This window comes from Rhipicephalus sanguineus, chromosome 10 (assembly GCF_013339695.2).
Source record: "Rhipicephalus sanguineus isolate Rsan-2018 chromosome 10, BIME_Rsan_1.4, whole genome shotgun sequence".
In the NCBI taxonomy this organism is placed as follows: Eukaryota; Metazoa; Arthropoda; class Arachnida; order Ixodida; family Ixodidae; genus Rhipicephalus; species Rhipicephalus sanguineus.
Window position 1 is genome coordinate 78,335,579 of NC_051185.1, and position 22,692 is coordinate 78,358,270.

Genomic DNA, 22,692 nt, shown 5'->3' on the forward strand with positions numbered 1-22,692 from the left:
GTGTGATGTTGGCGATGACCAATGATTTCGACGACAGGGTGTATTATGGCTGTATAGAGGCCTACAACCGCGCTATAAAGAAGTGTAAAAGAGGTGTATATGGCATAAAATTATGGCAGTGACAAGTGATGTGATCTATGGATGTGGGATGAATGACGAGTGAGTATGGTATTTACAAGTGAGAGGCGGGAAAACAGCACGAATGCCTTCTCAAGGCCTTCTCAAGCCCAAAGGCCGGGAGGCAAGCGCTTGCTTTGGAAGAATTACCGCAGCAGTAGCCTCAATGATGAGACCGCGCTACGGAGCGCCTGGAAAAATAACATTGAAATTTACATCCTTTAGATATTCACAGAGGGACTGATACTTAAAGAGAGGTTCTTTGCCAATGAACATATCGGGATGGAGTGGGAACTGGAGGTACATTGATGATAAATGCTTTTTCCTAAGAGCGTCTAGTTCCCTGCATTGCAGTAGGATGTGTAGTACAGTGAGGGGGTCGCCACAGTGGTCGCACAACGGTTGGTCGCCTCCGGACAAAAGGTATGTATGTGTACTATGTGTGTGTCCTATTCGGAGTCTGCAGAGTGTTACTTGTATACGACGTGCCTTGGATATCGGCGGCCAATTACCAAGGTGCGGTTTTATAAGCTGTTTTTATTTTGCTTTTCCTTATTCCATAGGTGCTGCCAATGTGCCCTGAGCTTCAATTTTAGGATGGGCTTCAGGTCCAGTGCAGGGACTGTCATGGGTGTATCGCCAGCGTTTCCGTGAACGGAGGCCGCCAGCCGGTCCGTCAACACGCTCCCTTCGATCTCGCGATGCCCTGGCACCCAGTACAACAACATGCTGTCCGAACGTGCAGATAGTGCATATGAGTGAGTAAAGAGAAACAAGGAGAGGATTCCTATGTTTTTTTTTTCAAACTTTTCAAAGCTTTTACAACACTTAGAGAATTGTTTAATGTGTTTAACGGCCACCAATATTGCATATGCCTCTGCTGTGAAAATGCTTGTGCTAGGATGCAGAACGCCGGCATCCGAAAACGATGGACCGACCGTGGCGTAGGACACAGAAGTGTGAGACTTAGAGGCATCGGTAAAGAATTCTGGAAAAGTGTATTTGTGCTGGAGTTCGAGGAAGTGTGTACGGATATGTGCAGCACGCGCGTGCTTAGTAACTTCCACGAAGCATACATCGCAATCTATGAGTGTCCACTGCCACGGTGGGGGATATGCAGCGGGAGCCAGCAGACGGTGTTCAAGAAGTGGCACACCCATTTCTTCAGCTAGGCCCCTCACACGAAGCGCGTAGTGCTTTCTCATGGCAGGACAGTTTTCAAACAGAATTGAACTGGACATATCATTAATAGCCGAGTGTAAGGGGTGTTTTCCATTCGCGTTCACCTTGAGGAAATATACAAAAGAGAGGTAGGATCTCTGGAGGTGTAATGACCACTCGTTCGATTCGACATAAAGGCTTTTTACGGGGCTAGTACGAAAAGCACCCGTAGAAAGTCGAATGCCTAGATGATGGACAGGGTCAAGCATCTTCAAGGCGCTTGGTGTCGCAGACTGATAGGTTATCGCCCCGTAATCTAGGCGCGTGCGTATGAGGCTTCTATATAAATTCATCAGACACTGTGTCACTACCCCAAGTAGTGCGTGAGAACACTTTCAGAACATTCATTGCTTTCATGCACTTGTTTTTTATAGACTTTATGTGTGGTATGAAGGTTAGTTTCATGTCTAGAATTACACCTAGGAATTTCTGCTCCGTTTTCACAGGTATTCGCTGGCCGTGGAGGTGAATGTCCTGATCAGGATGGAGGCCTCTCTTTGTTGAGTATAATACGCAAGTGCTTTTTTGCGGGTTAAGACTGAACCCGTTCGCGTCTGCCCATTTAGTTACCTTGTTCAAACCAAGTTGCACCTGCTGCTCACACATTGCGAGATTGCAAGATGTAAAGCCGATTTGTACGTCATCGACATATGTGCAATAAAACATGTTACGTGGGATGGACTGGCTCAAGGAATTCATTTTGATAATAAAACGTGTACAACTCAATACACCACCCTGCGGAACTCCTGTTTTTTGGACAAATATTCGAGACAAAACAGTGCCCACTCGAACAGGGAATGTCCGATTGGACAAGTAACTATCGATTATGTTGAACATCCTACCCCGTAAATCTAAATGTGAGATGTCTCGAAGTATGCCAAAGCACCATGTGGTATCATAGGCCTTCTCCATATCGAGGAACACGGACAGAAAGAATTGTTTATGGACGAAAGTGTCACGGATTTGTGCCTCAATACGTAGCAGGTGGTCCGTTGTGGATCTACCTTCTCGAAACCAGCATTGGTATGGTCAAGTAGACAGTTTATTTCAAGGAAGTGTAGGAGTCGCCCGTTGTTCATCTTTTCGAAAACCTTTTATAGACAGCTTGTTAGGGCTATAGGCCTGTAATTGGAAACTGACGATGGGTCCTTGCCCTGTTTTAAAATGGGAATAATAATGGCTTCTTTCCAGGCCGAGGGGATCTCGCCGGAAAACCAAACAGCATTATACAGCGAAAGGAGGGCTTTTTCGGTTACAGATGGCAGGTGTTTCAACATTTCATATACAACACGGTCGGAGCCTGGGGCGGAATTATTGCAGCAATTAAGCGATGCTTGCAGCTCAGCGATGCAGAAAGGTTCATTGTATGCTTCGTGTTTTGTGGATTTTCTCTCTAGTTTCTGTTTTTCGATTCGTGTTTTGTATCGTTGGAAAGCTTCGGTATAGTGGGACGAGCTCGACACCTGTTCGAAGTGTGCCCCGAGGGAGTTTGCCTGGTCCTCCAAGCTGTCGCATTGTGTGTTTACAAGAGGGAGTGAATATGCCTGCCGCCCTGCTACCCTACTAACCATGCTCCAGACCTTAGCTTCCAGCCTATATGAATTAATGCCCGATAAAAACTTCTGCCAACTTTCCCTTCTTGCCTGTCGGCGCGTTCTCCTACCTTCTGAGTTTATGTTCTTAAAATTTGTAAGATTCTCAGCTGTCGGATAGTCGCGAAGCAGCTTCCATGCTTTGTTTTGTTTCTTGCGCGCATTTCCGCACTCATTGTTCCACCATGGAACTCGTCGTTTTCCAGAGTGACCACTTGTTTGTGGAATACATTTGGTTGCAACATCAATCAGAAATGCTGTAAAGTATTCTAGGGCTGCGTCTATGCTTAAGGCAGACATGTCCGTCCAACTTAACAGTGTAACTTTCCGAAACTGTTCCCAATCTGCTTTCTCAGTCTGCCATTTTGGAACCTGAGGGTGACAATCATTTGTACTTGGTGGTTTCAGAAGTATTGGAAAGTGGTCACTTCCGTAAGGATTATTAATAACTTTCCATTTGACTAGGGGCAGAAGTGATAGAGATGCTATGCTGAGATCTATAGACGAGAATGTTCTGTTTGCAAGGCTATAGTATGTTGGTTGTTTTTTATTTAAAGGCCCCTCACCAGGTTTGACAATTTTGAGCTAACGAGCGCAACGCATACACTGGTCGTTCACGATCACGTCTGCCAAAATTTGCAACGCTACGCGCCGCGGAAATGGGTCAAATTTCAAGGTGAACGCTGCTTGCCCTTCCTCTCGCGGGCGCGCGCTTTGGAGAATGAGGGGATGACGTACATGAGAAAATGGCCCTACGTAGATGGTAGTGCTGTGACGTCGCTCCTCTACGTAGGCGACTGTGCTCTGACGTCGCCAACAGTAGCACGCGACACAGCGATAATTATTTGACACGACATGTGTAGTTTGTGTAATTTGTTGCTTGAATAGATTAATAAAATTTGAGAGAAATAATGAGACACACAAAGGGAATGTGTGCGTCTTTTATTTACTTTTTTTCGTGAATCGCAGCGAGATGCGGGGCTAATGTGCCTCCCTTTCCCATGCGCTTGTGTCCCCGCGGTTAGCGCATCGAGCAGACGCCAGCCCTGGAAACGAAAGTAATGTTATGGCGCATTCGAGCACTCATTATGCTCATTTATTCTACCGCGTCCAAGTAAACGTTAATGCGGCACTGGCTCATGATACCACCACTCTCGTGCCCGTACAAATGTCTCAACTTTCATGCCCGTCCCGCAGAAACAGGCAGTGCACCACAGAGAACGCGGACAAAACGCCCACGGCCGCTACATAAAAAAAACGGTAGCGGCCGTGCAACGCCGCTCGCGTGCTCGGGCTGGCTCGGGCACGTCATGCGCACGTGACCATGCATGCGCATGACGTGTTCATGCGTATGTGTCAAGTGAAGAGGGCAGGGAAGGGATTTGGCTTGCTAAGGCTACACGGGGCGAGTGGCGAGGGTTTGAAATTCGCCTCCTCGCATCGTGGTTTCGCGCCGCTACAAATTATTGTTTTTCTCAGCTCGTAATGAACCGATCTGAAAATTTCTTGCGGCATACTGCTCTTCATTCGGCACACAACAACTTACAGCGTCTAACTAAAATTTGCTATGTGGTCTGGTGAGGGGCCCTTTAAGAGACATGCGCCAGCAGAGAAAAGGAACTGTTCAATCAGACGACCTCGCGCATCGCAGCGAGAGTCTCCCCATAGACCGTGGTGTGCATTTAAGTCTCCAAGGACCAGATATGGTTCTGCAAGTTGATCTATTAAGGACTCAAATTCATGTTTTTGGAGCTGGTAGTGCGGGGGTACGTAAACTGAGCAGATGGTGATCAGATTGTTGATGAGAACGGCTCGGACAGCCACTGCCTCAAGGGACGTTTGGAGTGGTAAGTGGGTACATGCAATTCCTTGATGAACTATAACAGCTACGCCACCAGATGACGCCAGAGCATCATCCCCGTCCTTTCGGAATACGACATATTGGCGTAGAAAATTCGTGTTCTTGGATGTTAAGTATGTTTCTCTTACACACAGCACTTTTGGTGAATGTTCATGTAGCAACTCTTGGATATCGTCGAGGTTTCTTAGAAGACCTCTCACGTTCCACTGTATAATTTGTGTATCCATTTTGAGTGTAAATTAGTGCTGTGTGTACTGGAAGAACTATTGCCTTATGTCACAGAGCCCTTTCCAGGCCCTGTGATGCGGGCTTTTTCTTTTTTGGCGCGCTCCAACGAGCTGCGCCGTTCCTTCGGCGCTTGAGACGCCGTGGGACTTGTCATTGTGTCCATCGCCTCGGCGGAGGCGCTGGATGCCCGCTCGCGGCTAACGCGCACGGGTGTCAGAGTTTTGGGGCTTTCTGCCTGAGCAGAAGGCCCTGGGCCTGCAGATCCGGCGGCCTGCACGCCCTTTGGTTGCGGAGCAGCACAGGCTGCTTCCGCTGAGCGGGCGGATGGCGCCGCCGCCCGTCCACTTTGCGTGGTACGCGCGGCCGCCACGAATCTTTGTGGCACCGCCCCCTTGCGTGCCACGTCCGCGAATGAAGGTCCCTGCGCAAAAGAAAGGCGTTTTCGCGCCTCTCCAAAGGAGATGTTTTCTGTGACCTTGAGTGTGATTACTTCTTTTTCTTTTTTCCACGAAGGACATGCACGAGAGTAGGTGGGGTGCCCACCGTCACAGTTTGCGCAGTGTGGAGATTCGACACAGTTGTCTGCAGGGTGTTCATGTGAACTGCACTTGGCGCAGGTTTGACGGCCATGGCAACTCTGAGAGCCGTGACCGAAGCGCTGGCACTTGAAGCAGCGTCGCGGGTTGTGGATGTAGGGTCTGACCTTTAGTTTCAAGTATCCTGTTTCGACATGTTCTGGCAGTGTGCTTGTGGCAAATGTGAGAATGAGGTGTTTTGTCTGGATTTCTTTATCGTCACGCCTGATTTTAATTCTCTGCACATTGATCACATGCTAGTCGCTCCAGCCCTCGACGAGTTCACTTTCTGTCAAGTCGATCAAGTCTTGGTCTGACACCACACCTCGCGAACTGTTCAGAAAGCGATGCGGAGTGACTGAGACAGGCGTGCTTCCCAACGAAACAAGTTTGGACAGTTTTTCATATTGGATTTTACTTTGTACTTCAAGGAGAAAGTCTCCGCTAGCTATTCTAGTTGCCTGGTAACCGTGGCCGAGAGTTTCGGTGAGGCATTTGGACACAACAAAGGGATAGATTGTTCTGGCATTCTTTTCGAGTGTTTGGCAGTGGATGACGTGGAAGCGTGGAAAAATTTCTTTTGGTTTCAGCAAGGCATTCAAAGTGTCTTCGGTGCACCCTCTCTGTGACAGGGCGATCATTCAATCGTGGAAAGGAGAATGAGGCCATAGATTGTGTATAATTTCGGCAGCCATGTCAGCCGCCCACCATGGAGCCCAACATGGGGACGCAACAGCACTTATATTCATAAAAGGCATGCCAACGCCAGCTTTACACAGCTACTATAACCAAATATTATGTGCCCAAGAGAGGGCACATACACAAGGTTAACCCTTGCCGCCAAGAAAAAACGGAAGTAAATGGAAGAGAGGAGAGGACAGAAAATATGCAAAGTGACAGAGATAGACGAAGATGTGAGGGGAGAGAGAGAGACAGGAAAAGGCGACTGCCGATTTCCCCTGGGTGGGCCAGCCCAGGGGTGCCGTCTACGTGAAGCCGGGGCCAGAGAGGTGTGTTGCCTCTGCCGGGGGGCCTTAAAGGTCCAATCGCCCGGCGTCGGCTCAACCCCCAGGATCCCCTTTTCCCCGGACACGGCAAAGCCACGCACGGCTAGGCGTCGGAGAGGTCGAAACCCCCCGTTAGCTCGGGTCCGTGGTGTCGCTACACACCAAACGCCTGCTCGCGCAGACGCCCCTGCGGGGGCGTGGGAGGGGTCGAAACCCCTCGTTAGTTCGGGTCCGTGGTGTCTCTACACACCAAACGCCTGCTTCTGCAGACGCCCCTGCGGGGCCTCCAAATTGTAAAAAAGTACAATCACAGTCTGACTCGCCATAAATCAATAAATGTTGTGAGAGCGCTCGGTGGTTACGAGCGTGCCGACTGAGAAGAGAACGAGGAACGAGGATGCGCTCGCGGCTCGCGGCTCGCAAAACCCTACATCTGGCGCCCAACGGGAAGGACCCCGCCCCGCCCGTTGGAACCCAGCAGCTCCTGACTTCGGCTCCCTGGAATGCGATACGCGCTGGAGGAGCTGTGCGTGCTGAAACCAACGTTCCTGGATATTGCCGCCTACGGGGCCTACAACTCGGTCCTGCTACGTCAGCCGGTCAAGACCCTCATGCGCCTTTGCCTATATGGGACAATGACCGCCAACGAGCAGCGGCGTGCTATCATCGCCCGCGAGCACCTCGGTGCTTACCTCGGCCTCCCGCTGCCCGCGCATGCCATGGAGGGCGTGGCGCCCTCGTTCAGCGTGGTGGCACCTAAGGCCGACGGCGACGACGCGTGCACTGACGAGGTCGGCGTCCAAACTCGTGCAAGCTCGTGCGGCGGGCCGGCACCGCGGGACTACAAGCAACGCGGTGGCGACGCATCGTCCGCCAACGATGGCGACAGGAACGTGATCGCCGAGGAGTATACATCTATGGACGAGGATATCGCCGAGAAAGAGGCCGAAGACTCCCAGGACGGCGGAAGAGAGTGCGACAGTGGAAACCTCGAGGTCCGCGTCGAGGAGAACGCACACGGCGCGTGCACTTCTGAGGGAGCGTGTCACGACACGGCACCGAAGGCGGACATGGCGATTGACGCTGGAGGAGACGAGCAAACTGACGACAAGTTGGGCGCTGGTTTCGTGCTGGTCGATTTCCGGGATGACGACGATGGCGTGAAGGAACTCGACGGTTCGACAGTAGATGTTGGAGGGCGAGAGGCAATGGATGGCAGGGCGGTGAAGACGAGAAAGAGGCGGAAAATGAAGGAAAGGAGAAACCACGACGAACAGGATGGAGGCGAGGAGAGGGAGCCGAAGAAGCGAACGGTCGCCGGCAAGAACGAAGACGATAAGGACGACGCCAACGTCGGCGAGGCCGACCGTGAAAGTGACGACAATGACAACAACAATTACAAAGGCACCGACAAGGACGCAGATAGCGGCGACAAAAAGTCGGACACTGAGGACAAGACGGACGGGGAGAACGAGCCCAAGAAGCGGATGTCGCCTGCATTTAACGACTACCACGTGGAGGAGTGGCCACCACTCCGACGAGAATGGTCCTGGCGGCTACAACAGAACAACACGACACAGCGAAACGTCTATGACAACGGCACCAGCACCAGGCAACAACGTCAGCGCCAGGAGGTCTACTGTGACTACTCTGCGCCCGCTAGCTCGGTGGGTGTGGTGCTGCACCAGGAGCATCGGCATTCCGTCCTGCTCTCGCGGATGAACGTGGTCGTCAACCTGAGCGAGTCCGGTGAGCCTCAGTCTTCGTGCGGCGGCGGAGTTGGCACCCCTGCACGAGTCAGCGGTTACGACGTCCGACAGCCTATGAGGTCCTGCAAGAAGTTGTGGACGGACAGTGCTGGCAGGTGGTCCAGTGCGCCACGCGCAGTCCGCCGTGGCTAAAGGTAGCCAGGACACTTGCGCGTGCTACCGGTATGAAATAGCCCGCGTCCTTCTCCCCACTTTTTCCGAGGGCAGGGGGCAGTGTGGGAGCGCTCGGCGGCTACGAGCGTGCCGACTGAGAAAAGAACGAGGAACGATGGCGCGCTCGCGGCTCGCGCTCAGCAGTCGTTAGCAGCGGGCAGTCGCGGCCAAGGCTTGGATGAGTAAAGGTCCCTTTGCGCCTCGGCCTCGTGTCTTAAGGGTTAAGGGCTAACCGCAGCCGCAAAATCCTACAATGTGTATAGACTTGCCCGAAAGAAAACAGGGTGCCCGTTCCTGTCCGAAGATTCCTCCACAACTGTTTGCAGTACTCAAGTACCTGGTTGCATCACTGACTGATGAACGCGATACACCGGCTATTTCAGATGCTCGGCACTTATACCTGTGTTGGCGACTTATGTCGTCAAGAAAGCATTTCATTCTTTCTATAGCTGTCTAAGTAAATATGGGCCAAAAACATACAATCGCAATGAAAGTGCTTCATCTGTTTGTGCCAAAACCATGATTCACGGCCCACGAATGAGACACCAGGTCACTGTCTGTAAGTAAGCCTAAACATCAAACTGCACCACGAGGGAAGGGCACACTAATCCACACGAGCAATCACTCAACACGCATGGGATACACTAACGTGGAGACAGAAGGCCTGCAGCACACTGTGTTGTCGGTAAGGAAATCTAAACCACAATATAACTATCATAAAAGGGCGCACTAGTCTGCACGAACTATCATTCACAGCGAATACCGGACGCACCAACAAGGAGACACCGAGCCTGCACAACACACTATGCAGCGCAAGTACAACACCCAACAGATGCAATCGTCTTGTCATTTGTCCGAGATCTGGGCACACCATCGCTTTGACCATAATGCAGATGTAAATTTTAACAAACGCACCTACAAATTGTGTGATTCCCTCATTCTAGTGGGTGAAGCGAGAAGACACCCAACTGAGACAAAGCTGCTAATGAGATGTCATTCTTTGTTCACATGACTTTACGCAGCCATTGCATTGTTTATGACCATGGTAATCTCCCAGGCAGCACACAACGTCGGGCCGATTTTGGTTTTACGGCGGCTGTGCGCGGCCCCACCTCGGGCCAGCATTGCCAGCCTGGCGCCGATTTCGGCGGAGCCGTTGACTTCCGTCGGCAAAATTGGGCCAGTTTTGCCGCCTTTCTGCCGATGTTGGGCTTTCATCGGCAACACTGGGCCGAAATTTCCGGCCTTCTGGCGTCTTTCCGCCGATATCGGCTTAGCCGATTTCTTTCACCGGCAACATTGGGCCGTGTTTGCCGGCGTTTTGCTGTTCTTCCGCCGATATCGGCTTAGCCGATGGCTTTCACCGGCAACATTGGGCCGAGTTAACCGCCGTTTTGCCGTGCTTCAGCTGACATCGGCGGAGCCGATGGCTTACCGACGATGTTGGAACTTTCTTGTCTCTCTTCAGACAGTTATACATGCCCTGTTGAGAACGTCCTCCTGCGTCGCGGCGCTCCAAATGTCCTCGTCACCGACAGAGGTACGGCTTTTACGGTAGAGCTAACGCAAACCGTCTTGAAATAGAGCCACACAAGTCACCGACGGACATCACCCGCAGGCGAATAGCCTCACTGAGCGGCTAAATGAAACCCTCACCGACATGCTGGCAATGTACTGTACGTCGAACACATGACATGGGACGCCATAATATCTTCCGCACATAACCTGAAGTTAACACCGCAGTGTAAGAAACGGCGCACATATGACGCCGTTCAAACTAGTTCACGGAAGCCCCTCAACGACGCCGGACGCCGTGTTTCCGGCCATCAGTGACAAGAATAACCTCGACGTCTCGCTTCAACTTCAGCCCGCCGAAGAAGCGCGGCAGCTCGCCCGACTAGGATACAATCGTAATGCAATAGAGCATTAGGCGCTTGAATATTTGTAGCTGAAGCTTCAGAATACCGCTACATGGATTGCTGTACTAGCACAAATAACAAAGTTCAAATATTGTACCGTGCTAATGCCGCACGTACGACTCGGGGCGCGAAGTATCGCCGACTGAATAGCTTGCATTCTCTTATTAGTTTCTGCTATGACAATGACTAACAACTATCACTAACACAGTCACTTTTTTACCAAAAAAAGGTGGTCTTTAGAAGAATAACTGACACAAATTAGATGGCCACTTCGTTGACCAGTTGTTCAACGCTATCAAAAATGTTGAAACGTTATAAGACATACCATTAACTTCATAGGCCTAATTCGAAGTACTTCTGTTTCGTAAATGTTTTTGCCACTGGTCGGCCGACTTCACTAATGTATCCAGCATCAAAGTTCACCCAAACATTCCTTCACGAAGGCTTTTAGCGGAAGAAGTTTTATGTGAATACTAATTCTGAGCATAAATCGAGCCTCTCATCATATTTATAGCGCTATATCCTTTCAGCCGCTGAATGTGTGGCGCGAGCGCTCATATACTACACGGACGGTTTCCGATCTCTGTGTTTACACATATTTACTCACGCGCGTGTTTGGGTCAAGCGTAACAAGCGCATTTGCTTCAGTGATGTCACATAATTTCACTTTATGAAAATAGTAAAAAGCTCAGCAAGGCGTGTTGCTGAGCTAGTTGGTTCATTACTTGAGAAAAATTGGTATGGTGTAAAAAAGACCGGGCGAAGTGAAGACACGTTTTGTCGTTTGAATGTTTACAAATCAACGAGCCCGCTGATCATCTTTAACGAAATGACAAACACGTGTTTGCCACGTGTTTGTCACTTCGCATTCGCACTTCGTTGCCGTCCATTCTCTGACATACATATCTTTTTCAAGTAAAAATCTCGCTCAACGATTGCTTCCCACGTGCTTTCAGAAACAGTCGCATGAAGAACTGCGCTACCTCGGAAGCTGTGGCTCGTGGGATCGCCTCCGTCTCGGCGTAGCGTGTCAAATAGTCTGTAATGGGAAGGCACAGCGCAACTGAGACAATGGACAAGAACACGCAACACACTCGCCCACACACACGCAACCAACTCGCCCAGACCAAAGTCTTACTGCATCAAATAGTCTGTTGCGACAATCACCCACTTGTTGCCGTCTGTAGACAGAGGAAAAGGGCCGCGAATGTCCATGCCGACTTGGTCAAATGGCTTGAGAGGTGGGTCAATTGGTTGAAGCAACCCAGCCGGCTTACGGGATGGTGTCTTCCTGCGCTGGCATTCACGACAGCTTTTGACGTACTGCTTGACGCTTGCCGTAAGTCCTGGCCAATAGTAGGTCTCGCCTACTCTGGCGAGTGTTCGGGAGAAGCCTAGGTGGCCAGATGTGGGCTCGTCATGGCAAGCGAAGAGGACGTCGTCCCGCATGTCCCTCGGAACCACGAGGAGGTTAAGCGCGGCTCGTAGAATGGGTGTTTTTCTTATAGAGAACATTGTCTCGAAGGCAGAAGGATGCCAACACACGGGACAGATGGCGCGGTAAAACCGCACTGCGACCTTCTAAGCGCTCGATGATCGGGCGAATTTCTGCCTCTTCACGCTGTCGTTTCATCAAGTCAGATGCACTAATGGCGCCCAAAAAGCTGTCATCATCCTCTCCTTCCTGACTTGCAGATTCAGTGGGCGCGCGAGACAGTATCGGCGTCTTCGTGCTTCCGGCCAGACTTATAGACAATGGTGACATCATATTCCTGTAGGCGCAAGCTCCAGCGTGCCAGTCGTCCTGAGGGGTCGCGTATATTTGCCAACCAACAAAGGGCCGTCACCACTTTGAAGGGGCGACCATAAAGGTAAGGGGGAAACTTTGTGAGCGCCCATATGACTGCGAGACACTCCTTCTCTGTGGTCGAGTAATTCGCCTCGGCACGGGACAGTGAGAGGCTGGCATAGGCTATTACTCGTTCCTCTCCACGTTGTTGCTGGACGAGGACAGCGCCGAGGCCAATATTACTGGCGTCAGTATGCACCTCTGTGTCGGCATCATCATCAAAATGTGCTAGAACGGGTGCTGACTGCATGCGCTGTCGTAGTTCGGCAAAGGCAGCCTGTTGCTCATTAGCCCAGAAAAATGGCGTGTCGTCTCTTGTAAGGCGAGTCAAGGGTTCCGCTATCGTGGAAAAGCCTTCAATAAATCGTCGATAATAGGCGCACGAACCCAGGAAACGCCGGAAGGCCTTCTTGTCGGTGGGAGCTGGAAATGTGGCTACTGCGATAAGCTTGTCAGGATCGGGTCGGACCCCTCCGGCGCTTACTACATGGCCGAGTAACTTCAGCTCTTCATAACCAAAGTGGCACTTTTCTGGTTTGAGTGTGAGAACTGCCGATCGTATAGCCTTGAGCACACTCCGCAGTCGGTGAAGATGTTGCTCGAATGTTTCAGAAAAGACGACCACATCATCGAGGCACACGAGACAAGTCTGCCACTTCAGTCCAGTGAGTACAGTATCCATCATTCTCTGGAAAGTTGCCGGTGCTGAACACAAGCCAAAAGGAAGTACTCGAAATTCATAGAGACCGTTGGGGGTCACAAAGGCCGTTTTCTCGCGGTCTCGCTCGTCTACTTCAATCTGCCAGTACCCGCTTTTTAAATCTAGAGAGGAGAAATACTGGGCGCGGCGTAATCTGTCTAACGAGTCGTCGATCCGTGGCAGCGGGTACACGTCCTTTTTAGTCACGTCGTTCAGCTTCCGGTAGTCGACGCAGAAGCGTAGCGTTCCATCCTTCTTTTTGACTAGGACGACCGGAGACGACCACGCGCTGTTGGAAGCGTCGATGATGCCGTCGTCAAGCATGTCACTGACTTGCGTACGAATCGCTTCGCGTTCTTTTATTGCGATAGCAATTATATGGACAGTCTCGGCTGGATTTTGCCGTCGCCGTCGCCGTCGCCGCCGTCATGCACCGTATATGTATAAGTATGTATATATATATTAAAAGCCCCAAAGAAAAATAATTCAGAAAAATGCTTCCAAAGCGCGGAATCGAACCAGGGACCTCTTTATCCGCAGCGAGTGGCGCTAGCCACTACGCCACGAAATGCAGATCCTCCACGTAGGTAACGGCGAGCGTTATATACACACCCTTTACCGCTGGACGGACTCAGAGACGGCTGCGCTTATAAGCGTTTCTTCATTACCAGCGAGATGGCGTTAGGAGAGCGACAGGCGCATTTAAAAGTCGTCGGCGAGCTCACTCGCTTCTTCTTATACTTGCGCAGGGAGAACCTTGCCCTTCCGCTGTCTGCTCGCGCGGTTTTCTTGTGTTGAAGAGGGAAGAGGGATGTTTCACGCTTTCACCGTGATGTCCGCGCTCATGTTACAGAGCGTACGAAAGCCACTCGAGCTCACGGGACGCCGCTAAACGAACAAACGGAAGATGAGCGCGAACTATCAAGTGTCACAGCTCGACACTTAAAGCACGCTAGTTTGCTTCGCTGAGAGTATCCATTGAGAGTATCCATTGGCGAGCCTCACTTCATATAGCATTAGTTTCTTGCTATCGCATTCATTGCTTCGGCCTTGCGGCGAAACTGTGACTTTTTTTTGTTGACACGCGGTAAGGCTGCTGGTGTATCGGGCGTGCGTCGTCGTACGTCAGGATTCTGTGTTTAGTGATCGAAGTCTGGCGGACCTTAGAAGAACTGGAGAAGCACGAGTTGAATTCAAGCAAGAGCTGTCGCAGTGCTTTCTCGTTAGCGGACGAAAGATCAGGATTTATGTCGATATTGCCCAGGGACGTATCCACGGTCTCCACTGTTTCAGATGTGAAGCAGTTCCGAACGTTGGCTATTTCGTCTGCAAAGGCTAACGAAGTGCCGCGGAGAAGGTGTCGATGTTCGTTACTGAAATTTGTAACAAGCAGTTGAGATCGGCCACCACGAAGCTCTATGACACTCCGAGCGGCACAAATACCTTGGGTCAGCAGGTGTTCCAAGTTACCTTCTGCGACCGCTTCACCATTTCGGAGTCCACAAGTGACGTCTACTATAACACTGGCTCGCGGAGGGAGCGTTACACTCTCAGCGGAAACGCGAAGAACGTCGGAGCGCCGTTGGTCGTCCTGCCCGCCGATTGCTCGGTCTGCAGCGAAGGTGATGCGACGCTCTTGGAGATCAATAAGAGCTCCATACTCCTGCAGGAAGTCGACACCAAGAATAACGTGGCGGGCACATTCACGTAGCACAAGGCAACTTGCTACGAACGTGGATCCGCAGATGCGAACTCTACCCGTACACGTTCCAAGCAGAGTGACAATGTGGCCGCCAGCCGTTCGAATCTGCGAGGCGTGCCAGGGCGCGATGACCTTCTTCAGATGTGTGGCCATTTTCCCGCTTAATATTGAATAATCAGCCCCGGCATCCACTAAAGCACTAACAGCGTAACCGTCAAACAGCACCGGTATATCGAGAGAAAGCTGGTCATTCCGTTCAGTCGGATCTGCACCTGTTCTTGTTTGCCGTCGATCGGAGGTCTTCAGCACGTCGACTGCCAGCGATCTCGCCTCCAGAGGTCGCTTTCGCTAGTTTTCCCGGCGGCGACTGGGGGACCGTGCACCAGCGTATCGCTGAGGCGGAGATGAAAATCGCTGAGGCGACGGTGAACGCGACTGCCGCCTGGCAGGAGGTGGCATGCGCTGCTGTACCAGGTAGTCCTCGATGTGCCGGGGTCGCTGGCCATACCGGGGAGGCGGCGAATATGCAGAAAATCCCCCCGGCCCCATGCGCCGGTACGGGCACTGGCGGTACAAATGATCTGCTTCACCTCAGTGGAAGCACAGAGGCCGGTGATCTGGAGTGCGCCATACATCGGACTTCCGAGGAGACGTGCGTCTGTCGTCGAGGTAGTGTGCTGGCTGCTCTGAACGATGTGCAAAAGGACCGGCAGAAACGAAAGGTGGCGACGGGAGTGTATCTTCGTAGTACTGTAGCAGTTGCGCCGACTGAAGTGAAACCGCAGGTGGTGCATGAACGAACGATGGGGAAGGGAAGCAGAGCGCTTCAAGGCTTCCGCGTAGGTCGCACGGCGGTAGTCAGTTGGTAATGCGACGGCGTTAGCAAGAGTCACAGGGTCACGGAGCGCTTGGTGTAATTCGTCCTTTATAATACTGGCAATGGAGCTTACTGTAGGGAGCGGTGGTGCGGCGGCTTTATGCAACTCCTCGCGCACTATAGAGCGGATCAGTTCTCGCAGACACTCGGTGTTGCCGCCGAGAGCCGCGGAAACCTCAGTAGCGGACGTACTGTTGAGTTGCCGCTCATAGAGGGTGGATCGATGCTGAAGCATCTTTTCCATTGTGACGGCCTCAGACAACAACTCGGCGACCGTCTTCGGAGGGCTCCGTACAAGACCAGCAAAAAGCTGCTCCTTGACTCCTCGCATCAGATGCCGCAACTTCTCCTCTGCCATTGTTGGATCAGCTCGTCTGAACAGGCGCGTCATATCCTCGACATAGGTCGTCACAGTTTCATTGGGCATCTGGATGCGGGACTGGATCACCCGTTCCGCTCGTTCGTGGCAATCAGCACTGGCGTAAGTGTCCAGCAGCCGACGGCAAAATTCGCGCCACGACGTCAGTTGGTCCTCGCGGTTCTGGTACCACGTGCGTGCTCCGTCCTCCAAATAGAAGTACTGTGGCGAAGCAATTGGTACTGCTTAACGGTTGCGCTCTCCAGCGGCTCCTAGTGGGTCGTCCTCTTCTAAACGCCGTTCGCGCTCGGAGCCCGTGCTTTTGCCTTGACTGTCGCCATAGTGGCATTGTCGCCGAGTGCCGTCCAATAAACAGCTTAACAAATTGGTGGAGGTGCTGTGCTCCCATTCAATGCCCCTGGAGCTTCGTTCCCGTACTCTGCCATCTACCATGCCTCAAGACGCCGCTCAGCAAACGCCGCCTCCCACACTGACCACATGTCCCGGTGTCCCACGCATCCGCGATCCACCTATCTTTACTGGCACCGATGGCACCGACGTGGAGTACTGGCTCGCAATTTACGAGAGCGTGAGCGTACCCAACAAATGGGACGAAGCCGGCAAGTTGAGCAACTTGGTCTTCTACCTCGCGGGAGTAGCAAGCTTGTGGTACAACAACCACGCGTCCGATTTTGCTACTTGGTCGGATTTCAAGACCGCCGTCATCAACGTTTTTGGCCGCCCTGCAGTTCGTAAGCTGCAAGCAGAACAGCGCTTACGCGAACGAGCTCAGCAGGCCGGTGAATCTTTCACCAGTTCTATCGAAGACGTCCTGGACTTGTGTAAGAAAGCCAACGGCACCATGTCCGAGTATGACAAGATCCGGAACATTATGAAGGGCATTGACGACGATGCCTTCACCATGTTGCTCGCTAAAAACCCTTCCACCGTGGCCGAGGTCATAACACTGTGCCAGAGCTACGAGGAGCTCTGCCGGCAACGTTCGATGACCCGTCGCTCTCCATCACGCAACGAAGAGCTTGCTGGCTTGGCGGCCATACCTGACCAGGCCACGCTGCTGGCAGAAATGAAGGCATTCGTGCGCGAGGAAATCGTACGCCAGTTCTCTCTCCTGGCCTTCGCCCACCCGCCGCACGTTCAACAGTCGTTGACGACCCTTCTTCCTCCCATCCGCCGAGCGATTGAGCAGGAAATCGCGGAGATGATGCCTGAGTACCACCAGCAACCTCCGGCTCCTGCGCCACAGAGTTACGCTCAGGTTGTCGCCAGGACGCACCAGGGAATCCCTGCGGCTGCACCGTTGAGTTACGCCGAAGCCGCCGCTAGACCTCCGTCCTTCGAAGCGGGCGTGCCGGCTACGTATGCTGCAGTCATCCCTAGGCCCCGACTGCAACCCACCTTGCAGTCATTTCAGCAGCCGCCCCGTCAATCCCATCCTGCGACGTGGGCGGGACCTGCCCCGGCGAACCGATGGCGCACACCCGACAACCGGCCTATCTGCTTTGCATGCGGTTATGCCGGTCACGTGGCCCGTTACTGCCATCGCGTGCAGCCGCCTCGAGTCGCGTCAACCACCACCAGCCAGTCCAGCCGTGCATTCTACGACCCGCCTATGTCGCCGACGCCACGCCCAGCTCCATCTACTCGCCGCTCTCCGTCTCCACGTCGTCGCTCACTGTCACCAATGCGGCCACGTTCTGTCGCACGAGAGCAGGAATGCTAGTCGTCGCAGTCTACGAGGCAAGGGCTGCGACGCTATCGAACTGTAAAAGCCCTCAGCGAAGTCCATCGAATGTCATAGACGTGTTTGTGGACGGTGTTCGCGCATCTGCCCTTGTCGACACTGGAGCCGCCGTATCCGTTATGCACGCAAAACTTAGCCGCTTACTTCGAAAAGTGACGACGCCACTTTCTGGGATGTCCTTCCGTACCGCCAGCTCCCAGAGTATTACGCCTACAGCAGTATGCACTTCTCGCGTCGTCATTCAGGACGTTCTATACGACGTCGAGTTCATCATAATTGCTGCATGCTCCCAAGATGGGATTTTCTCTCCCGCCACGACGCCATAATTCACAGCGCACCAGCCGCCCTCGAACTCTCACCGTTCTCACATTTGACGTCCGCAGACAGTCCATCGGCATTCACCAAGACCCTCGTCAAAGACGATACCAAAGTTCCTCTTAACTCGTCGGCGGCTGTGCCAGTTTACTGTGCCGGTCTCTGCGACACAATTGCACTCCTTTCGCCATCTGACCGCGTTTGCACTAGGAAAGGGTTGCTGGTGCCTTTCGCGACCGAGCAAGTCACTCAGGGTAGCACCGCTATTTTTGTTACCAACCCATCCCCGCACATTGTTACGTTGGTGGGAGGGGAATGTCTCGGCAGAGTGGAGCCCCTCGAAGACGCACAAGTTCTGGACGCACCCGATGACTCCCACTGCACCAGTTCCCGTACCATCAGTGCCGTTTCCACGTCTGATTCCTCACCCGCGCATGTATTTGGTCCCTCCATTGCTGACAACCTTACGTCGGTCCAGCGTTCCCAGCTTCTGTGCCTGTTGGAAGAATTTCGTTCTTCTTTCAATGTCGGGCAAACTTCTCTCGGCCGCACGTCCGCTGTTACGCATCGCATCGACACTGGCGCCCAACCACCACTGCGGCAACGTCCATATCGCGTGTCTCCCACAGAACGTCGGGTAATTAATGAGCAAGTTGACGATATGCTTGGACGCGACGTTATTCGACCCTCGGACAGCCCGTGGGCGTCTCTTGTTGTTCTCGTTGCCAAGAAGGACGGTTCTGTGCGCTTCTGTGTGGACTACCGAAGGCTCAACAAGATCACTCGGAAGGATATTTATCCACTGCCGCGAATCGACGACGCGATTGACAGCCTCCAAGGAGCAGAATACTTTTCATCGATTTGCGCTCGGGGTACTGGCAAGTACCCATGGCTGATGAAGCGCGACCGAAGACAGCCTTTGTCACGCCCGACGGCTTGTACGAGTTCAACGTCTTGCCGTTTGGTCTGTGCAATGCGCCCGCGACCTTCGAGCGCATGATGGACACCGTTCTGCGCAACTTGAAATGGCACAGGTGCTTGTGTTACCTGGACGACGTCGTCGTTTTCGCTCCGGACTTCTCCACGCATCTTCAACGTCTGCGGCATGTTTTGACGCGTTTGACCAACGCCGGCCTCCAACTGAACCTGAAGAAGTGCCGATTTGCAGCACGGCAGCTGACAATCCTAGGCTACGTCGTGTCCAAGGACGGAATACCTCCCGATCCGGCCAAGCTTCGGGCCGTGGCCGAATTTCCCAAACCTACGTCCGTCAAAGAACTGCGCAGTTTCGTAGGACTGTGCTCCTATATTCAACGTTTCATACGCAACTTTGCCACCATCATATCGCCGCTGACGAAGCTCCTTGGAAGTAACGGGCCCCTACATTCGTGGTCGTCCGAATGCGACGACGCGTTCGCAAAGCTCCGTCGTTTGTTGACGTCTCGTCCCATACTACGCCACTACGACACTACGGCCCCAACGGAGGTACACACGGACGCCAGCGGTGTAGGCCTCGGTGCTGTTCTTGCGCAACGCAAACCAGGTTTCCCCGAATATGTCGTCGCATACGCAAGTCGTACGCTTACTAGAGCCGAGACCAATTACACTGTCATGGAAAAAGAGTGCCTGGCGATCATCTGGGCCCTTACAAAATTCCGACCTTATTTGTATGGTGGCCCATTTGATGTCGTCACCGATCACCACGCACTATGCTGGCTGTCGTCATTGAAGGATCCCTCGGGCCGCCTCGCCCGTTGGGCACTTCGCCTGCAAGACTACGACATCCGCGTGCTGTACCGCAACGGACGTCAGCACGCTGACGCCGACGCCCTCTCGCGCTCCCCCTTGCCTGACGACAATGCCTCCTGCTCAGTGTCTCACACTGCTGTTTCTTCTATCGATGTTCACACCGTCGCTACCGAGCAGCGCAAGGATAAATGGATCGCTTCGCTAATAGACTTGCTCACTGATCCGTCGACAACACCAACCACTCGCGCGTTGCATCGTCAAGCCCACCATTTCGCCATTCGTGACGACCTACTGCACCGACGCAATTACAACGCCGACGGCCGCCAGTGGCTACTTGTGATACCCCGAAGTCTGCGTGCTGAAATATGCGAGTCCTTCCACTCTGATCCGCAATGCGCGCACTCTGGGGTATCGAAAACTTACCACCGCATCCGACAACGATACTTCTGGCGAGGGATGTACCGCTACGTGCAGAAGTTCGTCCGCTCCTGCCTCGATTGCCAACGCCGAAAACCTTCAACGCACGTGTCACCAGTCGGTCTACAACCATTACCTTGCCCTAACCGTCCGTATGGGCGCGTGGGCATCGATTTGTATGGACCACTTCCTCTGACGTCGGCTGGTAACCGTTGGGCCATCGTCGCCGTTGACCATCTAACGCGATACGCCGAAACCGCTGCCCTCCCAGCGGCTACAACGCGCGATGTTGCCTCCTTCCTGCTACACCGATTCATGCTGCGTCACGGTCCACCCCAGGAGCTTCTCAGCGATCGAGGCCGTGTCTTCTTCTCGGAAGTCGTCGAAGCCATTCTCAAAGAGTGCCATGCTGTTCATCGCAAAACTACTGCTTACCACCCGCAGACCAATGACCTAACCGAACGCTTCAACCGCACGCTCGGCGACATGCTCTCAATGTACGTCGCCGCCGATCACACAAATTGGGATGCCATTCTGCCCTTCGTCACATACGCCTATAATACCGCCCCTCAGAGCACTACTGGTTTTTCACCCTTCTTCCTGTTGTACGGAAGGCACCCGTTGCACACCATTGACACGATACTACCCTACAAGCCGGATCCATCTGATTGTGCGCCTATTTCTGCCACAGCCAGGCTTGCTGAAGAGTGTCGCGAGCTTGCAAAGGCCTCTACAACGCACGAACAAGCGCGGCAGAAGAGCCTTCGCGGTGGCACCACCACTTCTGAGTCCACGTTCCTCCCCGGAGCGCTCGTATGGCTCTCGGTCCCTACCACTGCAACCGGCCTCTCTTCAAAACTACTGCCGAAATACGAAGGCCCCTATCGGGTCGTCGAGCGCACATCCCCGGTCAACTACCTGATCGAACCCATCGAACCAGCTTCGGACATGCGCCGTCGAGGGCGCGACATAGTCAACGTGGAGCGCCTCAAGGCGTACTATGACCCACTCATAGTAACGAGCTGTTAGGTCGCCGGACGGCTCTCTTTTCGTACCCGGGGTAATTGTGGCGAAGCAATTGGTACTGCTTAACGGTTGCGCTCTCCAGCGGCTCCTAGTGGGTCGTCCTCTTCTAAACGCCGCTCGCGCTCGGAGCCCGTGCTTTTGCCTTGACTGTCGCCATAGTGCATTGTCGCCGAGTGCCGTCCAATAAACAGCTTAACAGTACACACGTCGTAGTTTGGCAGCGTCGTCCCATTCGTTCAAGGCAGCCACACGTTCGAAGTCGACTAACCAGTCTTCGACGTCTTTAAGCACAGTGCCATGAAACGGCGTCGGAACCCGCGGGCTCTCAAGTGTGTACCGGTTCACCATCGTGCTTTCCGTGCCGGTTGGAGTGGTCTGAACGGAAGTGCTGGTCATGCCGCTTGAAGTGGTGCAAAGCGTAACGTCGGCGTCTGGAGGTAATCCCCTGATCCTGCGGCTGGCCCGATGCACGGGAGTGTTGACTGGCACTGGGCTTGTGGGGCGGCTTCCAGGAGGGGTCTGCAACATCCGTGAGACTACCCAGCACCTCGACCACTTGTCACGTCGCTTCAGAGGTCCAGGCGAGGTTTATTGGTCGCAGAGCAGCAGGGCTCTTGGTAAACGCGTCGGTTAAGCTCGCTCTCTAGAGAGGTAGCGCGCGCACTTCTTTCTTTCGTGACCTGTGCCTCCGCCCATGCATTTCACCCACTACTACAGGTGGCAATATGCAGGCATTAGAGAAGCTGTTTCAGAGAATAAGTGCTGGGCTGACGGTCAAGCCCACAAAATGTGAGTTAGGCTATAATAAAATAATTTTTTTGGGACACAAACTAAGGTCAGGTCAAGTGAGTCCCAAGGAAGACATCCTAGATAAGATCCAAGCTGTTAGGCAACCGAAAGCCAAAAAACAAGTGCAGTCGTTCTTAGGCTTAACCGGATTTTATCGGGAGTTCATTCCCCACTATGTGGAAATTGCCGGGCCTCTGATTGAGTTAACGAGGAAGGGAGCGAGTAACATAGTGAAATGGGAGGACGCGCACGTAGTAGCATTCGAGAAGTTAAAGAAGGTGCTATCTTGTCCACCTATACTATTGGCTCCCGAGATTCAGAAGGAGTTTGTGCTAAGAACAGATGCCTCGGATAAGGCATTAGGAGCAGCACTCCTACAAGAGAAAGACGGAACGCTCCATCCGGTGTTTTTGCCAGTCGAATGTTGAATAGCGCGGAACAAAACTATGCCACGATTGAGAAGGAATGTCTAGCTCTGGTGAGGGCAATTAAAAAAATTTTCACAGATATCTGTTTGGCAAGCCCTTTCGAGTACAAACAGACCATCAGCCTCTAGAATTTCTGAGCAGAGCAAAGCTAACGAATGGAAGGGTGATGAGATGGAGTCTAATGTTGCAGGAGTACTGTTTCCACCGCAATGCTTGGTTGCTAGCGGCTCTGGAAGACAGATGCGCAACTGTGCTACCTAAAGGTAGCGTATACA